General features: G+C 38.6%; 1 protein-coding gene across 3 annotated transcripts in view; it reads right to left on the bottom strand.

Annotated features, from left to right (window-relative positions):
• Positions 1 to 19,180, bottom strand: part of l1cam (L1 cell adhesion molecule) — a 55,679-nt gene extending 36,499 nt beyond the window's left edge. For 2 of the 3 annotated variants that reach the window (XM_015377941.1, XM_015377939.1), the window contains exon 1: positions 19,047 to 19,180. The gene's annotated coding sequence lies outside the window, so the exon portion shown is untranslated. Of the gene's footprint in view, positions 1 to 8,678; positions 8,791 to 19,046 lie in introns of all 3 variants that reach the window. The other variant, XM_015377940.1, reaches the window with a different exon arrangement.
• Positions 19,181 to 19,504: the final 324 nt, after the last annotated feature.

Below are 19,504 nucleotides of genomic sequence, written 5' to 3'. Positions count from 1 at the left end.
AATCTGAGAAACTGTGTCAAAAGTGTTCAAGCAGGACAAATGTCACACAAAGAAATGAAATAGCTCTATCTTGACACTCATATCTGAAATTATAAAATTTTTATTTTCTCTATGTTAATCCAGTCCTTGTTTTTTTTTTTTAAATGATGTGTTTTTAAATTTTGGTTTTTCACTTGTTAAATACCTTGCCCAAAGCCACAGTGACATCATCCTTGCCTTAACCAAGTACCAGCCCATTAAAAACATGTTTATGTGCATTTTAAAGTTGTGATGTCGAAAAGATGAATTTCAGTGAAACTTCAATGATCTTGTCTAGAAGATTAAAAGAATACATAAATAAATGAAAAGGAAAACATTCAGAGAATGCTGCACTCTGAAAATGTGTACAGCAAGTCTTGTTTTTGTGTCACCAAGCATTATTTTAGCTCATCTCTGCTGTGTTTTGTCAGATTCCACGTCTTACATAGTTAGCGTTGTGTTTTGAGACTTGTTTTGTTCCGCACCTAAGGCTGTTTGTACAAAGTAAAACAAAAACATCAAAACCAATAATGATAGGTGAAATCAAACATTTCTGCTTCTCAATAAGAAGCAGGAATGTTTGTGCACATATAAACACTCATGAACCAAACCTCTCTTAATGCCGCTTCTCTTGCTTGTAGGTGTCATTTGCATCATTAGCAGCAGCATCAGTCAGATTCTGTGCCTGCAGCACAAAGTACCCTAATTACAGGCATACTCTGAGTGTCATGTAGAACATAAAGCAATATCATCCATGCAAACACCCCCACTCACACTAAACATCCTCTAAGATAGATGCAATACACAAGGGTCCCACTTACTACCAAAAAAAATGACTGAACGGGGAAGAACTTGCTGTGTCTCAGACAGATGATGTCAGATATTCGAAGCAGTCCAACAGAGTGTAACTTAGAAGATAAGCTACTGACTGTAGCAGAATGGTTTAGTGTCCATACAGCAGGTAGTTAATGGTGTTAGCTCGACCAAAGAAAGACAATCATGACGTTATAAAATTACGTGGAAGAAGCTATTAGAAGTGACCTTCTCCACCCCCCCTGCTTCGACTCATCCTCCCTGCACCATCTCTCAGCCATTCCTTTCTCCCTCTTTATCTCTCACAGTCAGCCTCACTTCTTTTCTCCCTCTCCTTTGAAACAAACAGCTCCCCTTGTATTCCTTCTCTCATTGACGAATATTTTGACCTTCACTGAAGTTTCATTTTCTTCATCTGCCTTTGTGACAGTGTGCTAAGTGAAGCCACTTCAGTGAACATGTTTGAGCGCAGATATTTACTCCCCAGAGAGAAAAATTAGAGGGAGATCAGACGGAAGAAAAACGATTTTAAATGTGTGAACTAGTAAAGCCTTTGGGGATCAAAGCAGAGCCAGTAAAAAAAGAAAAAATGAACCCAACATCAGCGTAGTGTCTGCCAGAGTTTGCCCTGAAACTAGATGAAGCAGCTTAACACAGCTGGAGATGACAAATCAGCTGCATCAACAAACACAGAAACAGGACTAGGGGGAACTAGGCCACTGTGATGGATGCTTTTTCACACCAAGGCTTTTATAAGAGCAGAAATCACCAGCATAGAAACAACAACAGTGATTTCTTTTTTCTATGCATAAGTTTGGTATTCAAGTCAGCTGTGCATGAGTTGAATGCAAACCAGCACATAAGAGGAACTGTGTTGTTGGATCAGCTTCAAGTATAAAAGGGAGCACATGTGTGCACTTGTGTGCATGACTGGGTTGCATCAAGTGAAGTGTGCAGGTGGGGGGAGGCTAGTGCTGCCTGATGCAGGTAGGAATGTCTTGGGAGGGGCTGTGCTGACAGTCCTTCAGCCTTAGAGAGAAGGAGGGAGTGGTCCCTCGGGTCAGGTGATAAGTGGCCTATATAGTGCTACAGGACACAGCTGCCAGCCTCTCATGTGACACGCATGGAAACGTGGCCACGTCCATAGGGAAAACAGGCACGCCATAACCTGAAGGGAGGGGCACGGGATGGATGTAACCTTTGGTCCCCTTAGCAACAAATCAACAACTGAAAGAATTTGTCTTATAGAAAAGCTACGGCTGCAACAATGAAACGATTAGGGAAGATGTCAGCAATGCATTGTTGACTCCCTACAGTGTGTCTGGCTTTCCATAATGTGGTGTTATATATTCAGCTGATATATCTTGATGAACACGTTATGAGGCACAGGAAAGTTGACTGCTTTTTATTCAGTCTGCACCTTAAAACAGTGTCGATTTCTCAATGCATACTAGGGAGGCTAAACCTCCCCTGTAAAATTCATAAAATTATTGGTAAAATATATATTGTGAAACTTCATTAATATAGTCATTAAACTGCATTAAATATGTGCTAAGATGTGCCTGAATTCAGTTGTTGAGCCACTCTCTTTATTAATTCTTATGTTTTTGAGAAGACTTTAAAGGGGAGAAGGGTATTAACAATTGCAAACACTTTGGTGCCTCGTTGTATGTGAGAGAGATGAAAGTGAGAGGAGCGAAAGAATAGATTTTTTCTCTATTTGTAGTCAGAGGAGTTGACTGACTGCAAATAGAGAAAAAAATGGTGGAATAAAGCACACACAATTTCCAAACTATTTAACAAAATGAGCCCTTGTAGTAATCAGATATTTCTGAATTGGGAATTCGATTGTATTTTACCATCTGTTGACATGCAATTCATTTTTGGAACTCCCCCTCCAAAAAACCTCTTGAGAAATGATTGCCACCTTTATCTACAAACAGATACGTTGGGATTACCAGCCTTGCTGCACCAGGCATCAACATTTGCACACAACAAAATAAAAAGCATTATAATCTGGTGTTTCTTAAAGAATCATCATAAAAGGTCAAATTCTGCACCAGCAGGTTCAATCTTTACACAATCAGATGTCAGACAAGGGCTAAAAATGCAGATTAGTGTATCTGTAGTTAGGTTTAATATAACGTTTGACATAACTGCAGGAAGTCAATTATAACTGATTTCAAACCATTAGGAGGTTTACTTGGATAACTTTCTTTTTCCATAAAACTGTGACATACAGTTTAAGAGCATACTTCTGTGAAGGCTGTCTTTGGTTCAATGTAATTCAATCTTTTCAACAGCTTCAGGGAAATGAGCTGCTAAAGAGGAAGGTCAATCAATTCTTTGGTAAAACATTTGCATGGGAGGGCTCCAGTGGCTTAACGACTCTGGAAAAGTGGCTAGATTTTTTTTTTTTCTTGCTGTATTGGGCTTGTTGCCACATGCAGGAGTTACACATGACATTGTTAAAGGCTTCTTCCATCAAACAAATAAAAGTTATCCTAAAGAACCCTAAAGTAATGATGTACTGAAAAAAATAAATAAATAAATAACAGATCATGATTTAGTGATTGTTTTGTAGGCATGTTTAAATGAATTTCATCAAGTGCAGAGCAATAAATTCTTGGCCTTAGCACGTCTCTAATTAAACCCACTTTCGATAAGAGGCTTGACAATCTCAATTAACTGTTATATTGATTCTTCTGTAATAAATGGAAATCTTTTTTTTCCTACTGTGTTTGCATTTTGTAGTTCTTTATTGCTTTGTCTGCTTATCTCACCCTGTAGGAAGTCGATTTCTCATGTTTCCATATGAATTTCCCAAATTTCTCTAGCATGCTCTAGAGGAGCTCCAGCTGAATGAGAGAATACCTGGTTGAGGGTTCCTTCCTTTACATCAGAAGTTATGGTTCTCAGTAAACCGCAAGAAGGTGATTATTCCTTACAGTAAAGGGATCAGTCTTTGCCTCGATCTAGAATTTGAGGTATCTTAATGTCTTGTTTACTGGTGACGGTAGCATGAGTTAGGAGGCAGATGAGAGTTTTGTTCTTGTGTTTAATAATAAAAGTTATTAAATCATAAGTTCTTTTGTTGTAATGAAGTAAATACCTGAGCTAAAAGCACAGTGATTAATTAACTAAACAACAATGTATGTTTCAACTCAATCAGTCTGGGTTGGACAGAATACCTCTGATGACAACAACAACCAGGACTACAGAGAGGAGGTGGAGCAGCTGCTGAAGTGGTGCAGAGATAACAGCCTGATCCTGAATGTGGAAAAAACGAAGGAGATCAACGTCAACTTCAGGAAGAACTGGCCTAACCACGCTCCACCACTCATTAACAGCACAGCTGTAGAAGTGGTCAGCAGCACCAAATTCCTGGGGGTGCACATCACAGAGAACCTCACCTGGACTGTAAACACCGCCTCTCTGGTTAAAGGGGCACAAAAGTGCATGTACTCCCTGCAGAGGATGAGGAGAGCCGACCTGCCCCATCCATCCTCACGACCTTCTACAGAAGCACAATACAGAGGGTTTTGACCAGCTGCCTCAATGTGTGGTGTGGAGGCTGCAGCGCCTCAGACTGGAAGAAGGTGAGAAGGGTGGTGAGAACAGCAGAGAAGATCATCGGGGCTCCTCTTTCCTCCATAAAAGACATTTCATCCCAGCGCTGCGTGTCCTGAGCCCGTAATATTACAAAGGAATCCTCACAGGATTAAATGGAGGTCCAGTAGATTTCAAAACAGCTTCTTCCCCACTGCCAAAATTCAGAAAGCTGAATCTTCAGAAAACAAAATCTGAAAAACTGAAAAAAAGCTGAATGTTGAAAAAAACTCTGTCACAGTCTCTGCATCAAACTGATCATATCAATGCAGGGGTTTTTAGCACCATGTTTTTTTCTCCCACTTTAAGAAAATGGAAATGCCATGAGAGCTGTACAAAACTAAATTTCGTTTTGTATAAACTCGGTGTAAACAAAATGACAATAAAGTTTGTCTTATTCTCTTGGAATAGGAGAAAATTAACAAGACCAAAAATTCTGTAGTACAACAAGCAAAAAAAAAAGGTTTGTTTATTCAATGGCTGGGCTCACCCTTAGAGATGGAGTTTATGGTGTCTGCATGGATGCTTTGAGTCAGAGCACTGCTCTTCTGCATTAAAGGCAGTCACCTGAAGTGGCACTGACATCTAAACAGAAAGAGCCTCCCTTTGAGGTATATCTCACAGAGAAAAGAGGTCTAGAACCTAGTGAAGCAACTATATTTCTTTAATTTCTTTCTTGCATAAATGAAACCTAAGAAATCACCAAGGATGAGGATTGCACTGAAAGGGATGTCTGGATATCCCTCCTAGAGGGAACCATGGCTGGATAAGAGCAGGAAAAAAAATGGCTGGACCAATTAAGGTATACTGTAAATCAAACCAGGTATGAAAAGCAGCTCGCCTCAACAGCTTGCCAACCAAATCCACTGTAAATGTCAGATATGTAAACACTTACCAGCAGCCCTCCACACACACTCACACACAAACACAGGTGCATACAACTGCAGACTGCTGGTTTGGGTTAATAATCAAGTCAGGGGAGTAAATTTAAGAAGATTTGCCTGCCATTCAAATGTTGCTCAAAGAAAATAAAAGGAAAAAGGGAGACGAGGGAAACAGAGTTTGCATGGTGATGTGGCCCCTGGGTTCGGATTTAACCAGCACACACAGCCAGTGTGTGTGTGAGTGTTTACTTGGGGTGTGACGATTTAGTGTTGTTATGCATGACTCATTTTGTTGGTGGTAGCATGTGTCAGCCCATGTGTGTGTTGATTTGTACGCATCCCCTCTCCTTTCTCACCTCCCAATCACCATGACAACCTCCTGACTCCAGCTCAGCCGCACACGGCAAATATCCCCCCTCCACCCCATCTCCATCTCTGGCACTGTCATAGATCTACACTTTACCTTCATCTCTTGTCTCCTGCACCTCCATCTCCTTGTCACTCCCCATCGCTCTCTTTTTCCTCTTATGTCTACACGCTGCTGAAAGTTTCTCCTTTCTGACTGCTGACTTTGACGAGCTTCTATCTTTTATTTGCACTCCTGTCTATCTTTTCACTGGTGCTCTCTATTCTTTGGTCCCTGCTGATTGTCTTTCACTATTAGTATGGAGCACCACTTTTCCCCTCTCTTTTCTCTCTCCTGCTGCAGGATTATTTTCAAGAAAAGCTTGTAGAACACATCAACCCTACACTGCACCTCATTTATGGCCAAGATAATAATCAACTTAATTACAGGTAGCATTCTATCAACCTCTAACATCCACCTCTCTGAATTTGGAGAGAGGGAGGTCAATCCGAGGGGAAACTTGCCAGCTGGCAGTGCATCAATATAGTCCCTCAGCCCTAAGTGGCTCTCTAACTCCCATCACATCTGTTATCATTATGATCAGGAAGCCAGTTTTGCGCCGTAACGAAATCAAATCATGACCAATAGGATCTGCGGTGAGGAAGCGTTTGTGGAAGAGCAGCTTGTGTTCTCCAGCAGAGAAAGGCCAGGCACCATCAAAGACTGTAGTGTTATCTGAGGCCTACAGCCCTGTTTCTGCAGCAGACCCCCCATTTCTATAAATCTCCCACAACCCTCCACCCCACCGCACCGTCCCCACGTGTCGACGCAGCTCAAACTAAATCCACGTAGCAGCACTGTGTTGAGGTACAAAGAGATCAAGGGCGTGACATTTTCCGCAACGCATTCCAATTTCCCAGCAAGGCGCAATATGAAAGAGGCTAAATAGGCAACCTGTTCCACCCAGACTGTTTTTGCTTCAGTCTTAGTGTGCGTCATCCTCAGTCAGACATTTAAAGAAAGTGACAAGCTTTATATTTTCTGTCCCTGAAGACAGTCTAGCAGTGTATCTAAAAAAAAAGTTATGATGCAGTTGCATCTCCTCTATATTTATATTGTTTTAAGGAGCTTTATTGCTCACCAACTCCCTCGCTCTGCTTTTTCTTCAGCTCTACATCCTCATAGGGTCTTATATAAACACTAAAAACAACACATCTGCAGTGTTAGATTAAAGATGATGTAGGACCCCCTTAATAAAGGCTACTTTTGGTGCCCTACCCACACATACTTCCTTTACACATCCAAATTATAATAGAGTACACATCATTTTAATGGTATTGCTATTGTAGTTTTGCCAAATTATACATTTCTTTTAAACCGTATCACTTATAAAAAAAGGTCTATCTACACAAAAAAGAGACAAGAACCCCGAGACAATTTTCAAGGATTTTATGGCCTTGGGGACTCCTTGGACTTGTTGCTTTGGGCTTATTGAATCTTTATCCAGTGCAAATAAAGGTAAAGTTAAACAAATGACAATAGCTTATTAGTGCTGTGTGTACAATTTACAGTTTCTCATGTTGATGTCCAGGAAAAATGTATTTGCTTGATTGTAAGTTTTATCAGTAGTAAAAGAAATGTACAGCGATTTCATAGTTTGTTTTTCATTCAACGCCTCCATTAAGTAAATACTTACAGGTAAAGGGTGCACATACTCTGGAATTAGATTCTTAGCCTTCTCTATTGAACCAGGAGGTTCTCAAATCATGGACTTTTAGGTGTTCGTCCTAACAATGGACAAACGGTCAAACAGAACTCTGCATTAAATCATCACTCTCTTAATAATAGTTATTCTCTTCCTCATAATTTGGTTTATTTCAGAGACTCTCTTGGCTCACTAAAATAAAAGCACTTCCTGTTAGAGAAATAAAAGAATTTAGCAAAAAAAAAAAAACAGTTAACAAATTTCTAGTGGTTTTCTTTAAACACAATTGCATATTTATTTTATTGGAGTACATACAATAAGATAATGCTTTTCAAAACAATCCACAACAGTTTTGATTTTATTTATCTGTCAAAGATACATCAAATGCTCTTGTGTTAATTAAGTTTAAGAATATTTTTTGTAACCTATAACAGTTTTGCATTTATGGCTAAATAAAAAGCATTAATTCCGTGTGTGAATAGCAGTAAAAGACATGGAACTTGATCTATGAGAAAGCTTAGAGACATTAGTCATAACTTAAACTTGCCTTAAAATTCCAAACTTTATAAGTAATTGCAAAATACTGTAAAAATACTGTTTGCAAACATACATTTATTTCAAGTATTTATACTGTATATATTTAGCTACTGCTTAAACAAGAACTCAAAGTTAGGCCCAGCTGCTGTAGTCAAACCTTATTCCCCCTAAAACGTTTCTACAGTGTTTTCAGATGCCAGAAAGGCTTTGTGTCAAATTCTAGTAAGAAACTGGAGGAAAATCAGATGCAGAAAGGTAAGCCATAGCAGAGTGGGGAATAATACGGTGACCTTTGCCTGTGGCTGGAAAACCAAATGAGATTTTCACAGAGAACTGAGCCAACAAGCTTTGACAACTTATGTTATTAGTTCTACTGATCACATAAAACAAAATGCTTAAGCACTGCAGTTAATGCACTTATGAGTACTCCCACAGTCAGGCTTACAAGCAGCTTAACTTACACAGATACACAACTTTATGTGCCGTACACTGGCACACCAAATCCCCCGCTACAGTGGCACATATCTAAATCATCCTCTATCCCATGATAGCTGAGTTTAAAACATGCTGATGCCACTGCTTCCTATATAGGACACCACAAAAGCACTGTAGCAACTCGTCCCAGCTACGCAACAAAGAAATACATACATAGATTAGTCCATCCTGTCAGATACTGAAAACCCCTTGACTGTAACAAAAATGAAATCCAGGTCTCGGTTTCTAGCTCACCATTGTGGATTACTGAAGTATTTAATGCTGAGCCTACCTCAACCCAAGATTCCAGGGGTTAACCTATGGCTCTTGCTGCTCTGCTTGGTCTCCTGTTTTGGGTGAGGTACACCAATAGCCAATGGAAGCCCCTACCAGGGACCTGGGCACTGGACAACATAGCAAACAGGCTGTTAGAAGCACACAAACCTCTTCAACACATTACCATGCCGATGTAAAGAAAGACCAAACCAAGAAGCAAAGCTCTTAATTTACTGGTGGTCAGTGGTAAACGGAGTACTCAACAGTAGTACTTGGGTAAAAGTATTGATACTAGTAGTCAAATCTTACTCCACTTAACATCTACTCAAGTTAAAGTACTGAAGTACTCACTTTTGAAAATACTTAAGTATTCAAAAGTACATGCATTTAAAAGTACTTAAGTGTTCAAAAATGCAAAAAAAAAAAATTCCAATACCTGTACATTTCTAAGTAATTTTACAAAATCTTGTAACTTTCAGAAACCAACTGAGGTTTTGATGTGTAAAACCACCGGCTACCAATTCAGCATAAAATGCATGAAAAAAATGAGGACATCTATTTTGAATATCATTTCTTATTTAAAAACAAATCAAAAACAAAAAAGGAGTGCCTTGACTCTCCTCACATTTTCACTATTAAATAGAGGTTTACTGTTAAATTTATTACCACAAGGAAACAACAACCAGCTTTGAGAATTCATCCAACTGAACAACTTGGCCAAATGGCAACAAGTAAGGCCTTAATAAAATCTATAAACTTCTAATAATATCTGCCCTGAGCTTCTCACATTTGTGGAATGTCATGCAAATCTCTAAAACAGTGGTTTCCACACTCAGTCTTAAAGGCTATCTGACATGCTGAAATGACATTACAAGAAGAAAAACAGCAACAGATGATTACAAAGCTAAGCTCAGCTAAAAGTAAGAAGGAACCAGCAGCTTCCTTGAAATTTAATGAAGCAGAAAGTACAATATATAACAATATATAATATATATAAGGTAGAGGAGTGAAAGTTATAAGTACCCCCAAAAAATCAATCAAGTAAAGTAAAGACACTCAAAAAAAGTACAGTAAAGAAGTAAATGTACTTTGTTACTTTCCGCACCTGCTGGCAGAATGTTGAATTTATGAGTCATGGATTATGACCAAAGATCCCAGATAGGCTAGGCTGATGTAGTTTGGGTACATCATCAGGATGCCTCCTACAGTATGTCCAACGCTTTCAGTTTTTTTAGGAGTGTCCCAGTGGTAGAAGAACCTAGGAAATATCTTAAATCTGGTGGAAGATGTTAGGAATAAGACCTGTTCTCAGATAAACAGAAGATTATTGAAGAACAAATGGAAATCAGAGACTTTTTTTTGCACTCAAAGGTGAAGCGAGTATTTTTGACATCTGTTGTGACCAATGAATCAAATCCTGCTATGAACAGAGTGCACAGCTACAATCCTTGTCACTATACTTTACTACGCTCTTCATCTGTGCTTTAATAACTGTTAAAACAGTGCTAACATTAGGCAAACATTAAAGGGACAGGTGTAGTTGGGTGTGAGGAAAACACTTACGGTAGTATAAAGATGAACAACTAAAGCACAGAGAAAAAGATTGTCACTGACTACTGGAGGCATGCCTCTGCCTCAGAAGTTAATACTGTGATAATCAACACAACATCTTTGCTCTCCCATCCCTCCTAATCACCTCTTTATCTTCCCACATTGTCCTCCTCTGCTCTCTAATACTTCCTAACTCTGGCTCTGGGCAGGAATCAACTTTAATGCTTCTATCAAGACTGTTAAATGGCTACTGATAAAAAAAAAGCACTTTAATTCTCTCAGCAGCAAACCTTTCTCTGTGAGGCCTGGAGGATTAAGCATTTGCTACTGTTTATAATTACCTCATTAAGCTCATTAGCGGTGTCCGGACCCCTCTGTCTGTTTTCTCCAGCATCTTTAACTCCTGGGGGTTTGTTTTTGCTCACTGCCTTCTCCTGACATCTGCACCCCTCTGTTTTCTTTCTTCTTGTTGCTCCTGTGTTTTCTCCCAGAGGGATTACCCTATTCATCGTCTCTTCCCATTGACAAGAAACCTCACCCCAGATGCCTCCTTAGTGCCCCCTGCCACATCCCAACGTCAAAAGGACATAACAAAGGCTACGTAGACACAGGTGCAGGTACCTCACCACTGCGGTTCGACAACATGTCAGATCTGACGATGGTCTCATACAGTTGGGTTTGTGTGGGGTTATTTTATGCACAATTACGTCTAATGAATTCAGAGAGAGAACCCAAACAAATCCAACACCGACCTGATTTAGAAAACACAGAGTCAGAGGAAGCTTGCAAGAATAGTCGCGCAGACATGATTCCCTTCAGTACAAGCAAGGAAAACAAATACCTCTAGAATGTAAGACTGGATGATAGATCATCTTTAAAAACATTTAGAAACTACACTGCAGAAGTAACACTATGCAGACACTCCCATTCACTTTTAAACTCCATGTAACATCTGAATGATTTAGTAACTTCCAATGCCTGTAAGTTAGTATTTACATTGCATTTTTTTGAGGATCATGTATCATTTTTTCCTCTTCTCAGCAATCATGTTCTCTTTTAAATTTATGCAATACACAGAAGCTTGTGACTGTTGAAAAAAATTAAAAAGTGTTAAAGGCACTAAGGCTAGACTAAGTGGGGATAGTAAGATAGTGCTTGATATCTTCTAAGCTTTTATACAATTGTTCTGCATTCATATCATGTGATGCAGTTACATTAAGATGCAGGCTAGATATGTCCTCCTTCATATAAAACTAATGGAGTTTCTAATTCTAATGCAGTTTTTATTGTTTTGTTTAAAGTTCTTTCCTCGCTGACTCCTATCTTTGAATGCAGTCCTCATCTCTGACATTACCCCGTTTTAACCTTGTCTGCCCCCTAGTCTGCAGTCCCCTAGCCAGCACATGCATGCCTGTGGAGGGTGCACTGTATAATAGGATGGCACAGTAGGTGAGATTAAATTAAGCTAGTGTATGGGGATTACAACCCACTCCAAACGTGATCCATTCCCACGCTCCATAATCCCATTGCTAATGAATACATCATGGCTGACACAGCAGATAAAAACTGCCGGCAAGAACCTCCAGTCACAACAGCACATCGAGACACAGAAAGGAGACAGAACCAGACAGCTTGTTTCTTACAGCTCCAACTGGAGGATGCTGTGTCAGTGTAACTGTGGCTGTGAGTATTATGCCCCATCTGTTTTTGTTATGGCTGGTCTAATTCTAGAGTGGGGAAGTGCCAAGAAAAACCACAATCAATACATTTTTATGCAAACACACTTAATAAGAAAGCCATTAAGGTGGATACATAACACTCAGGGGACACAGGTTTTCTGTTGTTTTTACTCATGAAGAATGTGCTGTAGTTTTCAGAATTATATTGGATTATTTTTTTGTTGTTTATTGCATGGCTGGGATTGGATCAGCCTAGTTCACTCTTTGAAATTCTAATTTCCCAACTTTTTAAATACTGTCGTATAAGTAATCCAGTTTATTCCTTAAGGGAACATTAAAAAAAAAAACACGTCCAGATATTATGACTCTAAGAGTTTAATTCCAAAATATAAATGGATTTTTAAGATAAACACCATCAGCTTTGATCAGAAACAGCTCTCCACTTTTTCATTAAAATGTTCCACGATGACCCATGGTGTGTGATCAGCACATTTATTTGCACATAATGCTGCTGCACTTTATTGGATGGAGGCCAGCCGATAGTCCCAATAAAACCGTTTTTTACATCTAAGACTCGGCACAAAAAAGTGAGCCATAAAAGTCTCCAAGGACACAAAGGAGGATTTATATTTTCAAAGGGGTTGAGGGTGGGGAGTGCAGAAAATAAATGCACTACAGATAGATAAGGACTTACAAAAGAACTGAAAGCCCTTCTCAAAACCTCACCAGTGTTGTAAAACATAGAGCAACGCACCACTGCTGCAGTGATATAGTAAACCCTTGGTTTCATTAAAAATGCAGCTGGTCTCAGAAACAAATCAATAAATTAGTAAACCAATGTCCCTATAATGAAACACTCTGTGAAAAGTGATGAAAATCAGAGCTGAGTAATAACAGGTAACTTCCCAAGGGAGTCCCAATGGTGTCAAAGATTCTGTCAATGCTGTTTAATAGATCTATAAGATTAGATTATGATATATTAGCTTTTTCATGATACTACTGTTGATTACAAATTAAATATTAAGACACGCATTTTTTTCCTTTTTTTTGCCTTGAAGAAGATTACAAGTCTATGTGGTTTGGATAAAGGCTGATCAAACAGGATTAGCCATAAACCTGCTTTTCCATAGAGGTGCTTTAAGATTATACAGCCATTCTCTAACTTTTTCAACAATTAAAACCTTAATGTTTGCCAATAAGTCCAAACAGAAAAACACCTTTATAATCAAGGTATGGCTTGGACTTATTTTCTGTTATATTTTGTCTTTAACCACAAAGATTGCTTGTTGGTAGGTGGATGAGTTTCAGTTGGTCAGGTTTTGTTTCATTACACACAAAAGTTGAATGTCAATTTTCTGAATGAACACAATATTTTCAACATTCAAAATAACGTAGAATACTTCAAATCAAATATACCTTACCATACTGACAAATGCAATGATAAACAATTTTTTCACTTCAATTTTCACACACTTACTTCCACACACTTATTTTCACACAGTTTTTTAGCCTTTTTCTGTTTAGTAACGAAAACTACACTAAAACCACAGAAGATGTTAGCCAATATCCGATATAGATATGGGAAATTGATGTAAGATCAGGCAAAAAGCTAATCTTGGTATATTATAGTCTGCATTTAAAATCTCCAATATCAACATGGTTAAAGAGGCACTTTTACCCATACTTCTATCTATTAATGTAACCTCCTGTACTGGTTGATAATAAATGGGTCATAATCTTTCAAAAATATTTTTTGTCTAAAGTTCTTTTTGAGTAATCTCCCTCCATTAATCTTTTAATGACTTTCCACATTAGGAAATAAGTATAAAACTATATATTATTCGCACTGATACTGCTTCAAATCATTCAGTATGGGCATCTATCAATACTTATATCTTCAACAGTGATATTGGATTTGAAATGAAAAAGTGGTATCAGAGAATCCCTATTAATTTATAACATTGGACTCTCACAGCACCTTTAGTTTCTGTTTTAAGTTCCCAACATTGGAACTCTGGCTCTTCTCTCTCCTGTATTTTTCAAGCAATGGCATTTAGAAAACTCATATTTTAGAACTGTTACCTAATCTTCTCTGTTAGTGGTTGACACCAACATTTTTTTTTCTGAGTATTACTAAAGCCAACCTATGCTCTAAATTAATTGGGGTATTCAATTTTGTTTTTCTTTTTCTTTTCTTTTTTGTTTTTTTCCAACAAGATAAGATTTCCAAATTAGTCTCTCAAACCAATGATAAATATTTCGTATACTTAAAAGCTGGTTTTAGGATTTATTAGCATTCTGGAAGCTTCAGTCAAGGAACAAAGTTTATATTTTTAACTGGATGAAACACCATGCCTTCTAACTTGTGTTTTGGCAGATTGTAAACAACTGGTTGTTTTAAATGTGCCTGTGGTCATTTTAAGGTTTTATTAATGAAAAAGTATAATAAGTTTTTACTCGGTTCATAAATCTGCTTTGGTGACTTGATAGAAACTTTAATGCCCAGATGTTGAAGAGGGAGAATTAATGATTCTCTGTGACACTGGTTTAAAAACTCCAGTTTAATAGCAAATTTATCCAAAGGCCATTTAGCTCATGTTATTTAGTCATCAGAAGCAATTATTTATAAATGAACTCCACAAACTAAAAGCTTTAATTGATGCATATTTCATTCAGTCAGCTGTTGGCCTGTATGAATGGTTATTGATCCTTTCTAGACAAATACTGTATACAGAAAAAAATGACTATCAACAACAGACGTAGTCATTTATGAGACACAGAATCTGTTCAGTCTAATTATAGTCAGTGTTTTGGACAATAAAGCCTCTTTGATAAAGTTGACTGTGGTTGACCAGAGAAAATGATACTGAGGGGAATTCTCTCTGTGACTGAAACAAAGATTTAATTTTGTCAGACACAGAAAAAAAGAATGAGGTTGTTGTCAAAGCGGCAAACAGAATGTCACATATGGAATTCCCTGTCATCCATAAATTTATATTGAATGTGCAGTTTTATTGTTTTGTTGCATCCCAGCATGAATTTCTTTTTTTAAGAAACTGCATTTTTGCAAAAGAGTCCTTCATTGAGAATCATTCCCAATGTCTTAAGCCTCTGGTTTTGTTAATAATTTGACATTAATTAATCTTTTAGCTGGTTTTAAGCAGTGTCTATGTCTCAGCTGCAGTTTTCTCATTTTAAAGCTGATGAGGTAGTTCACTCTGATTAATTAAATGTGTTTCCATACATGATGCCTCTATTTGAGGATCCTATCACAGGTTAAACAGGATTTAATTTATGAGTCTTTGTCTGCAGCCCTGCTTCTAGTTTGGCTAATATGAGTCACTGTTTTGATTAAGATCTCAATGTTTTCCTCACTGCATAAATACTGATCTATTTTTTAGAATAAACTAAATGTAAATCAGGGTATTTAGGATTTAAAATTAGTATAAGGCTGTAACAGCTTTTTATTAAGGTTTAAAATGTTCTTTTTAAGGGATTTCCTCATGTCACTGTTGCACATTTCGATCACCCCTCCTTCTGGCTTCCTTTCTCCTGTATTCCCTCTAATCATTTACTGAGGCTTGCCTGTCAATCCACCTGACCCTTAGCTCCCTAAATCAACACAATGTATTCTGCACCAAACCCTGACAGCATGTCGACATGATCCCATGCTTGACATCCAGGGGCTGACTACCTTCTGCACAAATCTATATCAAAAAGCCAAGCTGCAAGGTGCAGAGGGGGGGGCTATGTCCTTAGTTTGACAGCATCCTGTAGATGCATATGGATCCTAGAGATTAATTACAATGACAGGTTCCAGAAAAAAGTTAACTTCAGAGCCATCACTTTAGAGTTTGAAATTGCAGCTATCATCCTCAAAGGAAATTCAAGAAGAAAGTAAAAATAGTAATGAGAGTATTATTGTTGACAGAGAAAGCTCTCCATCTATAACCCTGTGTTATGCAACTATTGCTTTAATAGCAGAATGCCCCTGTTACTGCTGAATGTGTGGTTTGATCATTCACAGACGCCTAAGTAATCAGGGCAGAGAAGAAATATCACAGAATGTATAATTTGGTGCACTGGATCTCTGGAGAGTTTTTTGTTTGTGTTGCTGACATCGTGTGCCTCGGCTCTGTTTCTGTGTGTTTTCATGTATAAGCGTTTGATAAGCAGGATGGCTAACACAGATGTCCCGTAGTTATAGCAGGTGGCAGCCAGTGCTGCCCTGACCTGCCCTGACCCCAAACTGCACCTTTTAGAAGTAGATTGGTCCAGATTTGCCAGTGTAACACCAACTCTCACAACCAGTTTCAGTTTCAGGCAGAAATACAAAGATTTATCCAAGCATTGCATGGGGTTATCATGAATATATATTTTTCATTTATTTTAAGAAGAAGAGAAGTCCTTGTTTGGGTCTTTTAGTAAGATAACTATTTATTTGCAGCATATTTTTAGAGGTTTTACTCTTTTCAGGCTGCTTGTTTACTGTCCGCTCCTAATTCTGTGAGAGAGAAAAAAGAGAGACAGGAAGAGAGAGAGAAACAGAGACTTTAAGCAGATAATGGAATTAATAGAAACAGATAAAGGAATATTGCATCCTTTAAAGCTTTAAACTTTTGTATTTCCTAGATTTCAGGACATCCTTTTGGAAATCTCAGATTTACGGTCAGAATGTAGAGTCTTCTGTACTATCGCAGACTCTAACAGTAGGATAACTATACAAATTCTTGTTTCATATATATTATTAAATTATACATCTCTTCATAAAAAATGTAAACTGGCTAAATTCAGTATTTAAATGAAGAATATTTATTTTGATTATAGACCCATAATGACATTTTGTCTAGACCCAGAATGCATACTGTATAAATGTAACACAGAAAGAATAGATAAAATATTAAAAAGAATTTAATTGTAAAACATGTCATGGGGAAAAGTGGATCACTTATAGCTGTTAAAAGATATATGTGGATGGGGATGTGGCATGATGCAGCTACATAGAGAACAGCCAATGATTGGTCATGAAACTGACCTGCTGTTGAATGTCTGGGAAAGAAACAGCTTTTAAGCCTATTTGCAATTAGCAGGTGAATGCAATGCAAAAACCCAAGATTAGTACTCAGCCGCAATATTCTGATTTGTACATCTCTGTTACAAGCATTTTAAAAGAGCAGCTTGTTTAGCTTACTGATAAAGCCGATTGCTGTCCATCTTTTTTTATGATTCCTTGCCCTCCTCCTCATTCTGTTCTTCGCTGAATTCCTCCTCTTTTTCTGTCTTCACATAAATCCTGGTTTCCATCCATCTCTTTGATGGAACACTTCAGTGTCAGAGTGGAGATTACATTCTGCATCATACTGTAGCATGGGTGATCATACACTCCAAACCACGCTGTGCCAACAACAGAATCACTGCTTCTCCAGCATTTCCCATGACGGCCTAAAGATTTAGCTGCCACTGCCACACAAACCTCAGCATTAAATGGTATGATAATATGACCAGCAGTGGGTCTCAGGGGCATCACAGAGGCTCTATAAAAACTGACTCACTGACTATAAGGCGCCATTCAGCAGCAGGAGCAGCTGCATCTTCATCTATTGTGTCCTGCATGTTTATGGATGTTGCCCAGATGGTAACAAGTCATTGTCGGGTTTAGGGCATTCCCGTTTCCTCCAGTCCTTTGGAGGGGGGTTCATCTGGGACAAGCTGCAGTCAACCGTCATATGCAGGGAGCGGAAGAGCTCCTCGGAAGCTCAAACATGCAGTGGCATGATGTTTGCTGTTTTTTTAATTATCACACAATTAGACAAGTTTGTGCTCAATTTACCCACCAAACACTAGAGAGATAACTGCTATCATGGTATGAACCCACACAGCTTAAAACAAGTGCTTCAGACAAAACAGCTATCTGCATTATTAACAAAACAGGTGTAATTCTTCTTTTATGTCTGTGAAAAAGAAATCTGACGGGATGTAGCAACTGACAGCAGGTATCTATGAAGCATACAGCCAGGTGACTTCCTCTTTTTGCTGTGGAACACCTCCACCGTCTGCTGCGTGCCGTGCCCCACCCTTTTTCCCTTCTGTAGCTCTGTCAGACTGAATGTCTCTCTTATTTACCCTCTCCTGTTGATATCTCAATCTTTTCTTGCTTCCTTTTAGTGATTTTAGTTTATTCTTTTCTGTTGCCTCCCTACCTTGTCGTTAAGGAAATGTTGCCCTGACAACTAGGTCCTGCACAGAAGATAGGATGTACATTCAGCTGTGCTTATAGCAGAGTACTATCCTCTGCATCAGTGAAATTCCTCACAGCGCATTGCAATCAAGGGCTGTACTTAACATTGAGCCATGCAGCTATTAGCTGGGGGAGGGGAGAAGAAAAACTGATTTACATTAAAACTGCAAAAAAAAAAAGAAGGATTTTTTTAAGAATTCAAGAATTACATCCAGTTTTCCAAGTATTCTGATTGTTTATATTTTTACAGCTTCTATGCTGTTATAAATGCACACCGATAAACCAGATCAGAAACAGATCAATGCATCAAACAATACAGAAACCTGTCAGCATCATGTTGCATCTAGTTTTCTGACTATCACGTTTCTCAACTTTCTGCATATTGTGGACAAGGAAGTGAATATGAGATGGCTTTAAACAGAAATAACAGACAGACAGATACTATCTTGTTGTTACAACAGTTAATAACACACCAAAGTGCTTAATATTAATGTCAGACGAGACCCTGTTGCATGCGATATTTTGAATGCAACGTTTAGACACTGCAATACAGCTTGTTATTCAAAATAAAAGTAGAATGTGACTCCAGACATAAGTATATTTTTCCATTAGAGTTTTATTAATTTTTTTGCAAGTAAATCAAATTTGACTTTAACTGAGTTTTAATGAACATACATGAAAAGGTCTTCTTTTAAATGACACAAAACGGAAAAACTACAGTTGCAACGAAAGGAAAAGGCTGTTAGAGTTATTTCCATGAAGCAGGTGGAGGTTAGCCACAGAAGATGAGGCAAAGGTGAGATGCCACAAGCAACCTCCACCTGACAACCTCATTCCTCCTGTCGCCACACGTCCCCATTGCTCAGTATCCTTTAATGACAATCTATTCCCTCCAATCTAAAGAAGATCCTCTTACCCTCAGAGTGATGCTCCTGTCTGCTGGTGGTTCTTTGCGCCCTTTTTTTTCCCTCCCTCTCTTCCTGATCTGCTTGAGCCTTTTCTTCCTCCTTGCTATGGAAGTGAGTGTGCCCCCTCTCTCCTCTCTGCTGATGCTGCAGTGGTAGAAAAACACACCCTCCTTTGGCCGCGCTCTCTCCCTCTCCTCCCTGACTCTCATTGGTTGCCTGTTAGGGGTGACATCACCCTTCTTCTCTGCCTGCTGCCTGCCTTTCTCCTCCTCTATCCCCTCCCTGCCTACCTCTCTCTCTCCTCACCTCAGCCTCTAAAGCCATTCCTTTATTGTGCTCCTCTTCTCTCCTCCCGCCTGTCCCCTGTGCACCCGTTTCTCTCAACATGTTCAGGGTTATTATATCCAACACCTTCCCGTATTTTGGTTCAAGCACCACCAGATATGATAATGCATACTGAGAACAT

Source organism: Cyprinodon variegatus, unplaced genomic scaffold (assembly GCF_000732505.1).
Source record: "Cyprinodon variegatus isolate N-32 unplaced genomic scaffold, C_variegatus-1.0 Scaffold161, whole genome shotgun sequence".
NCBI classification, from domain to species: Eukaryota; Metazoa; Chordata; class Actinopteri; order Cyprinodontiformes; family Cyprinodontidae; genus Cyprinodon; species Cyprinodon variegatus.
The sequence above is the reverse complement of the archived record's forward strand: the minus strand, read 5'-3'. Positions and strand labels throughout refer to the sequence as shown.